Raw genomic sequence first — 9,164 nt, 5'->3', positions numbered from 1 at the left:
GGGGCTGCTGCAGCCTCTGCCCGGGGGCCCTCCCTCACCTTACACGGGTTCCCAGCAGGCGGAGCAAGGAAAGGCCAGGCTCGGAGTCCAGGCTCAGCCTTGCGCACACTGGCGAGCGCCTTCCTTTCCAGGACTCGGTCCTTCTCTGTGAAATGGGGATGACCGCGACTCAACCACACCAAAAATGTGGCCAGAGTGCTTTGCGCCCTCTTGGCTGTCTTTGGCCGCCTGGCTTCCAAGAATCCAGAGGGCCGGGCCTTTCTACAGCAAACATCGGTCCCCGCAGGGCTGGTCTTCTTCCCCGAAGGCTTCCTGGAGGAGGCAGTGGAGCGGGGCCTGGAAGGACAGTGACGCAGGAGGGAGCCGAGCCGCTCTGGCCCCACGCCTGGCAGGCGACGCCCGGGCCGGCCTCGAGGGGGCGTGGGCGCGGGGAAGGAAGGCGCAGGCACCGGGCGGCGGCGGCTCGGCGGGAATCGAGAGGCGCGATCCAGTCCGGGCGATCACGTGGGCTCCAGCCGGCCCAGGTGGGGCTGTGACCTGTGACGCAGGCGGCGCCGCCACAGGTGCCCGGGACGCGCCCCGCCCCCTCCCCGGCCTTCCCCGCCCGGGCCCTCGGACCCGGAGCAGCCCCGCCCGCCCAGCGCCCACCTGCGGGGCCGCAGCCGCCGCCCTCCAGCCAGACCACGCAGGAAGTGGAGGAGGCGCCCCGGGCCGGACTGCGCGGCCGCAGGAGCGAAGCGGCTGCAGAATAGGACGGGACCCGGCGCTGGAAGCTGCACCGCCCGCGCGCCGCCCCTCCGTCCCTCCGCCCCGCGGCGCAGGTGAGCCTGGGGGACAGGTGAGCCGGGGGACAGGTGAACCGGGGCTCGGGGAAGCCGGGCCAGGAACCCGGGGCGCCTCTCCTCCCCTCCGCTTTTCCCGCAAGCCCCGCCCCGGGAGCCGCAACAACTTCGCGACCCTCCTGGGGGGCTCCGCCGGGGCGGGAGGGGCGGTGCGCGCGGGCTGAGCCGGACGCGACTTTGGACCCGCCCCCCACACACACCAGGCAGCCCCCTGCTTGCCCCCGTCCGCTCGCTCGCTGCCCTCTCTCGACCCCGAGTGGCCGCTTCCTCTTCCTAAAGGAAAACTTCCATGCAACCGGAACCTGGGTTCAGACTTGAGCGCAGAGGACTCTGGAAGCCCCAGGGAGTTTGAAAGAGCATGGCGTGGGGGGGGGGGGGGGGCGGCGCGGAACAGAACGACCCTCCCGGGAGCTCTTTGGGGAATCTGACACCCAAACCTGCTTTGGCCCCAAAAGTTCAGAAAAGCCCCGAGAAGGAAGAACCCCACACCCAAGACAAACCCAAACCATACGCCCCTCCCCCACCCTTGGCCTTGGTGGGCGGTGGCAGGAAGGGACCTGCTTTGTCTCCCCTGAGAAGGGAGACGGGGAGGGGGAGGGGTGCGTCCCACCTACCAGGGAGCCGTGGCCGCTTGTCTTGGCTGCTCAGCCTCTTTCTGAATGGGAACAGTATCCCTTTTGAGATTTGAGTAGGTGGAGGGACTGAGGGAGTGGCAGCGATGGCAGGTCTTGGTGACCTCTGCATCTGACCAGAATCAAGGCCTGAATCTTCTCTGTGTCCTTGAGGGGAACAGTCTGTGCACCACCTAACATGGGGGCCTAGGAGGTGCATGTGGGCCTGGCTGGGACCAGCAAGGGGGTCCAGGTGCTGTGCCTGGCTGCAGGCCCTGACCCCTCCATGGCATAGTTCCCAGGTGTGTGGGTTTCAGGCTCACATCCTGGCTCTTTGTGAATGAACTAAGCAGCTCTTGGGGCCTCGGTTTCCTCATACGTAAAATGGGACTAGCAGGAGTGTTGAGGAGTTAGAAGATGTTGACCCACAAGTGTGCCAGGCAGACGTGGCCCCTGCTGTGCGATGCCCACAGCCAGGAGAGCGGAACAGGGTGAGATGAAAGGCACTGTCCAGAGCAGGAGGCATGGGCTGAAGGTGGGCACTCCTCACCCACCCCAGTCCTGCTGGAAGGGAGGTGTCTTGGGGACTTCCTGGAAGAAGTAAGTCACCTGGACCAAAGTCACCTGGAGGGTGGGATGGGCCCTCCCCCAACCTGGACACTGGGGAGAAACCCTTGTTGGGGGTGCCTCCCTGAGGGCGCTGGCTCTCCAGGGGCCATCTCTGACCCACAGGACCACCCTATGTGGGAAGCACTTTCCACCTACACATGAGGAAACTGAGGCACAGAGGTGAAGCAGTGAGAAGCGGCGTGCCAGGGTCCCCACAGCTCACATGTGGCGTGCAGGTCCCCATCCTGAGGATGGCCACCTGTGTTCACGTTGTGATCCAGGCGCAGGCGCTCCCCGCAAGTTTGGGTCTGAGTTTTAGTTTTGGTTTCCAGATGGATCTGGGCTGCTCCTGTCCTTAGCGCAGGGGACCGTCCGTCTGGAGCAGCGTCCTTATTTCTAGTGACTCCCTGGCTGAGGCCAGAACCCCCAGTCCCCCCAGTCCCCGTTTGGGGACAGCCATCCAGGTCAGGACAGGGCCTGGCCAGCAGTCCCGCCCAGGCAGGCCACATTCCCTCTGCACCTGGTTTCCTTACCTGCCAGGGAAAATACCCACCTTCCAGAAGTTTGGGGAGGGGCAGAAGACACAGTGGATGACGGGGCATTCAGAGGGCACTGTCTGTGTGTCTGTCCTACAGCGGGTGAACGGGTGGCAGGAGACCTGTCACCCACGTGGGCACCTGTCAGAGGCAGGCTCTGATTCCCACCCTTTGGGGGAACCTCGTGAGTGGCAGCAGAGCCAGGGACAGCACCTGGGTTTATGGGATGTCTCATTCAGAGCCGGAGCTGGGGAGTGACTGGAATGCACTTTGGGTTGAACCAGCTATGTCCAGGTGGGAGAGCCAGGTGCACTTCCCCGCCCCCACCGTGCAGGGTGGCTCTCTGCTTAGCTGCCTAGGGTTTCCCTACCGCAGCCCTAGGGACCTTGATCCAGATAACAGGTCTCTCCAGCAGCCTTGCCAACCAGTAGCCAGGACTCCTGACTACCAGCAGTGTCCCCAGACGTTGCCAAATGTGCTCTGGGGGACAAAACTGCCCCAGTGAAGGCCGCAGAGCCAAATCCCTGGCCACCTTGCAAACAGAGCTGGCTGATGTATGCTGCATGATTTGCAAAACCAAGCCCTCCCCCCGATTATGTGACTGAGTCCGAAGTTTGACGGGCAGAATTACCAGAGTACAAGGGCATCATTGTAGCTTGAGTTTGCCTTCAATGAGGTTGGATGGACAGGTGCTAGAGAGGCCACGCCCCACTGGGCTGAGTGGGGTCAGCTGGACCTAGAGGCCAGGGTAGGGGGGACAGAAATGCCTGAGGGTGGGACCACATGAAGCTGGAGGCCTGTGCAGCATCCTAACTGGAGGGGCAGCAAACTTGGGGCAATTGGGTCCTGGTGGCCGTGAGAGCAGTTGTGCCCAGAGCCCAAAGCCCTGGCTGGGAGATTGTACTGCTATGGGGATGCAGAAGGGACGAGGCTGGCGCCCACTAGACTCACTAGAAGCCCATCTCTCTGGAAGGATGAGGGGGCAGGAGGGCGGGGCTACAGAGCGGCCCACCCAACCAACGCTGGGTCTTGAGATCCAGCAGATCAGCCAAGGCCAAGTACAGACAGGAACGGACAGGCTGGGCAGGGGCCCCTGAGACTGGCCAGCGACCACGGATTCCACCTGCTCGGACAGGCCAGGCGGGGGCCCCTGAGACTGCCCAGAGACCATGGATTCCACCTGCTCGCCTCTGCTGCACACCTCCTCCTGGCAAGTCCCTCGTGCCCCATAACTATATGTGTTGGGGATACCAGGTGGGGTATTTAGTGGTAAAGAGAAAAGAGAGAGTTCTGGGTCCCAGGGCTCAGCCATGGGAGGTCCTTTCCAGCCCACCCTGAGCAGAAGCAGCAGGAAGTCGCCCAAAAAGTGGCACAGATGGGCCCGGAACCTCTATGGGGCTGCCCTGGCCCAGGCTCTGCTCATTTTGAGCGAAGTCCCCTTGCAAGTTGGTTCTTGGCATGGAACACCAGGGCCTCTCTGGGAAGACACAGAATCAAGGTACTAGGAGACCAGGACAGAGCATGTGCCGAGGCAGGCATTTGCTCTTTAGTGCAGAAAATGAGCCCGACTGTGGGGACACGAACAGGAAACTGTCCCTGCCCCGCAAGGGCTCACAGACATGGGGAGACAGGACAGACAGCCAGCCAGCCTGCGGCTCCCTCTGCCCTGTGCATGCCCTGTGCTGAGCCCCCGCTCAGCAAGTCAGGGCTGCCTTTGCTGGGGAGCAGGTCTGCCACTGGCCCGCATGGCTGCTGCAGGAAATCTGAGCTCTCTCTGTGGCGCTGCAGGGACAGCATGGCCAGCTGCTGAAAGGAGTCTGAGCTCTCAGCCCCTCCCTTTCACTGGTTCCACCAGGAGCAGACCAGCATCTCAGTGAGGAAATGGAAAGAGGCCACTGTAGAAACCAGCCGGCCTGCAGGAGAGGCTTCAGGATACAGACCTGGCATGGGGCTGGGGGTCCCATTGGGCCCTCCCGGTCAGACACCTGTGCTCAGGGTGTGCGTACCTGGGCCTCCCACCAGCATAAGGCCTGTCTCCTCAATAGAAGCAGAAACAATCAACCAGCAGCAGCAGATGTTTGAGGAAAACCTTGTGCCTGAGAGACAGAGGCCAGCAGAGGCGGACACAGGAGGAAGTGTGTGGTAGGGGCGCAGCTCCAGCAGCCAGCGACAGAAAGAAAGAAACTCGCTCCAAAGAAAACGTAATCCTTCCTCTCTAAGACAATAGAAGATGTTACACCCATAAAGCAAGAGCAGGATGCCAGGAATGAAGAGCAGAGGGCTCTTCGAGGATAATGAAAATGATAAGACCAGGGGCCAATAAGAAGTCCAAGTAGAGAAAACCTCACACAGAGAACAAAGTAGGGGAGGAAAGGTAAGGAATTAGGGGAAAACGCCAGAGCTCTTTAGTGGGTACTCATTAGTGGAATACTCATTAGTGGGTATTCCAAAAAGAGAAAACAGAGTGGAAGAAATAATATGAAAATCTGCGCAGCCCTAGACAAGAGTGACCGCCTGGCGGGGTTCCACCCAGTGCCTGGCTCAGTGAACGAACGCAGACCCTACCGAGGCACATCAGCAAGACAGCCAGAGCTCCCAGGCTGGCTCAGTGAACGAACGCGGACCCTACCGAGGCACATCAGCAAGACAGCCAGAGCTCCCAGGCTGGCTCAGTGAACGAACGCGGACCCTACCGAGGCACATCAGCAAGACAGCCAGAGCTCCCACGCTCCAGCAGGTGCGCCAGACCCTCAGTGGGGCCAGGGAGAACCACATATCAGTCGTGACCCAAGAAAGAGATCGGGGCCTTGGGGCCCTTCCCCAGCAACTGTGACAACAAGGGAAGGGCGCTGCCCGACTCTGGGAGAAAACCATCTACAGTGGGAACGTTCATCTCCTTGCCAGTCAGGGAAGAGGAAGAAACAGGACATTTTCAGGCAGTCCAAAAGGTGCCTCCTGTGTGGCTTCCTGGGACAGTGCCTGGGGATGTGCTTCAGCACAGTGAGGGCCCAGAGCAGGTGAGAGGGGCCCCGGAAGCAGCAGAGGAGGTCCTGGGATCCGCCCAGGGTGAGGCCCAGAGCACCGGGCCCTCTGGAGAGGGAGGATGGGGGGTGTCTGGGAAAAACATGGAGCTGGCCTGCGGAACGTATAGAATATATTCTCAAGAAGCACATGGCAGAGACGCCGGAACACTCAGGGAAAAATTAACTGGGGAAACCAGGCTGGTCAAATGAGAGAAAATCATTAACAAGATGTGGGCAAGGCCCTGCCCTGGGGCTCAGCGCCTTGTGCCGGCACAGACGTCGTGCGATGGGGCCGGCCGTGATGGAGTCCTCGTCCAAGAGGCAGGGAGAGTGTAGGGATGCCCATAGGTGGGGGTCACTGAGAGCAGGCTGTGCCTTTTTCTGGGAGAAGCTGAGGAGCCCGGAGCAGTGGCCTCCGGGGATCAGGGCAGCGTGGAAGAGGGGACGCTGGGCTTTCATGCTAAGTCTTTGGTGCTCGTTGACTTTTGAAACGGTGTCTATGTCTTCATAGTTCTTTAGAAAAACTGAAAAACAGAAGGCAATGGGTGCACGTGCCTGCCAGGGCCACAGCTCCCGAGAGCCGGCTCCTGGGGGGCTCTGGACTGCCCACACCCCTCAGGCTCTCTGTTAGGCCTGTGGGTGCGGCTGCCTCGCTGGGAGCGGAGGTCACACCCAGCAATGGCTCAGGCTCTGGCTCGCCTGACAGGTTCCCGTTTGGGCGCCTTCTGGCAATGGAGCAGACTTTGACCTCTCCTGGGACAGCCGCTGCCAGCCAGGGAGTGCTGCCGGCCAGGGCCAGGACACAGTCTCAGAGGACGTGGTCAGGGACAGTCAGGCCTGGGCAGTCTGGCCCCATTAGGAAGGAGGAAGGCCTCTATGAGAGTTGGAAGGCTGAGACAATGCAGGCTGGGGTCTCTGTATTTGGGGGCTGTGGGGTCTTGGGGACATTTGTTTGGTGGGAGATGGGGCACAGTGATGGTGTGGGCATGTCAACCCACATCAAATGCCCCCCAGGTAAAGTAATCACATTTAGAATAAAAGGACTACAGGGCCGTAGACCGCCTACGCTGGCCACCCGCTGGAGTGCGCTCTGCTTGGCGTGTAGACAGAAACCTACAAGAAACGGATTTCTCGGCCAGGCCTGGGTAAAACGCAGACACGCTACTGTGAGCGGGTGATCCTGGGATGGTGCAGACCAGTGTCACCCTGGTCAGTGTCATGGACACCAGCCCCGGGGGAGGCCTGTTGTGTCTGCCGCTGTCCTCCGCCGGTGATCCGGAATGCCCTGAGGAATGTACCCTCCCGGCCAGCGTGGGGGCCGTCCCTCCCTGGGGCCTGGGAGGCTCAGCCGCACGTGCGTTCCTGGGATGGTTTTAGCAGAGAATTTGTGTCCTGGGAGAGTTTGGTGGCTCCCGGCGCTGAGCAGGGACAGAGGGGTGTCCCAGGTGCCCCGTGGACGCTCCAAAGGTACTAATCCAGGTCAGTTGTGTGGCTGACTGTGTCCTGGGGGCCCTGTGGACGCTCCAAAGGTGCTAATCCAGGTCAGTTGTGTAGCTGACTGTAGGCAACCTCCCTGTAGGAAGTGACTTTGGGCGAGTGACTCAGCCTTGTTTTCCCATCAGAAAAATCAGTTTCCACCCTCAAGAGACTCCGGTCATTTTCATGTATGTGACGTTCTGGGTGTATAGGAGGCATACTGAGTGGTGGCGGTTATTGTTTTTATTTTTATTTTTTAAAAGGGAAAGAATGAAAGCAGTGAGTTTTCTCCATGTCGTTACCTTTTGAACCTACAAAGCTCCCTGAGCTGAGCATAGGGAGCGTGAGCTTGTCTTTGATTCAGCAAGCGCTTGGTCACTGCAACGCAGACGTGGGCCTCACACCGGCCAGGCCTGTTACACACTTTGCACGCTTTACACTTCCCACTGTACCTTCAGGAGGTGGGCCTTGCTCTCATCGTGCCCATTTTGCAGATTTTGAAACTGAGGCACGGAGAGGCAGCGTCACTTGCTCATTGACCACGTGCCTGGGTCAGGGCTGCTCCCTGACACATGTGGGGAGCCCCTGAGCAGCAGAGGGGAAAGCTGGGAGGCCTGAGAGATCAGACCCTCGGAATCCATTGCTCAGTGGCCTGAGGGTTGCAAGTGCCCAGGCGGGTTGCAAGTTGCGCGGGGCGTGAAAGCTCGCCGTGGGCCTGACCGCTGTGGCCGAGCAATGCGCCGTCACTCAGGAGGTGATGTGTAGCCAAACAGCCCCACGAAGTGCCTGGAAACAGACCTCTGGGCCGGGCTCCTGGAGGCCGTGTCTGCTGGGGGCTCTGCACATCTCGGTCACACGGGGTCCAGGCCATTGGAGCTCTGCCTGGCCACACGTGCCTATAGTCATGGCAGCCAGGGAAGATGCAGAGGCAGGTCGAGAGCTGGCTCTCCACATTCCTACCTGGCAGGCACACATGTCCCAAAGCCAGTCTCAGGACTGTGCCATTCCCAAGGGGCAGAAGGGCAGCCCTGCCTTGGGTCTGGAAGGAGGAAAGTGAGAAATGGGAAACAGCAGTGTCAGGGGCAGGGTGCCAGCCCCGGACCATGAAGGGAACAGTGGGGTAGAGATGGACTCGGGGGCACGCGCTGCCAGGAGGGGTGGGCAAGAATGTGGCGGGGGCGTGGCAGCCCACGGGGTGTGGGGATCGGGCTACAGAGATGTCTACGGGGCAGCTCCCGCTCTGTGCTGGGTGGTATACGTGGGACTGTGGGCTGCCACCCCTGCCACCACCACACCTGCCCAGTGGCCAGGTGTCATACCGGACTCTCGGGCTGGTACCTGGTGGGGCTCCTGAGACCAGAATTGTCAGCTTTATGCCCAGTTCAGAAACGTGGAAAAATGCAAGCATGTTGCCTGGTGTGTGGAAAGGTTCCATGGACAGTCCACAACAGTCATGTCACTGTGTGGCTGAGAGAGGAGAATCACACAGGCCTGGGCTTGGGCTGGGAGCATGTGGGCAAATGCACCTGCCCCCCCCCAACCCAGCAGAGCCTGGCTTAGGTGCCTGGAAGACCCCAATGAGGCAGAGGCTGTGGTCACTGCCGCTGTGACTGATGCCAGCCTCAGGAAGCCCCCCAGTGCAGCGCCATCACCCTTGTGTTCACCATGAGGAAGTGGTTCCAGGAGGCTGCATGGCTGCCAGGTGTGAGCCAGGATTCCAGGCCAGGTATGCAGGGCTCCAGGGCCATGCACCTGTGCTGCCCCACCTGCCTCCAGGCTCAGGAATGTGTCCTCAGCACATGCTGCCTGTCAGAGGAAGGAGTGTGGCCTCCCAGCCTCCGAGGTCCAGCCTCCCCCCATAGGCTGTGCCTGCCTGGTCCCTTGGAGCTCAGAGAACCAGCGCCTGCCCAGTCCCATCCTGTGTCCAGCCTCCGGCCTCAGATGCGGCTGGCTCCCGGTGGTTAGGGCTGGCTGTGTCGCTGACCCACTGTGCTCCTGGCTGCGTCGCTGTCCTTGCCCGCTGTGTCCTGGGAGCTGTACTGGGGCCCCAGCCAGGCATATGCGAAG

The 9,164-nt window shown here is 60.9% G+C and overlaps 1 protein-coding gene across 2 annotated transcripts in view; it reads left to right on the top strand.

The window, feature by feature from the left end:
• The first annotated feature begins 495 nt into the window (after positions 1 to 495).
• ARHGEF16 (Rho guanine nucleotide exchange factor 16) overlaps positions 496 to 9,164 on the top strand; it is a 28,425-nt gene continuing 19,756 nt past the window's right edge. Inside the window, exon 1 of one of the 2 annotated variants that reach the window (XM_054542526.2) lies at positions 496 to 838. The gene's annotated coding sequence lies outside the window, so the exon portion shown is untranslated. The remainder of the gene's footprint in view (positions 839 to 9,164) is intronic. The other variant, XM_024252350.3, reaches the window with a different exon arrangement.

This window comes from Pongo abelii, chromosome 1, assembly GCF_028885655.2.
Source record: "Pongo abelii isolate AG06213 chromosome 1, NHGRI_mPonAbe1-v2.0_pri, whole genome shotgun sequence".
In the NCBI taxonomy this organism is placed as follows: Eukaryota; Metazoa; Chordata; class Mammalia; order Primates; family Hominidae; genus Pongo; species Pongo abelii.
The sequence above is the reverse complement of the archived record's forward strand: the minus strand, read 5'-3'. Positions and strand labels throughout refer to the sequence as shown.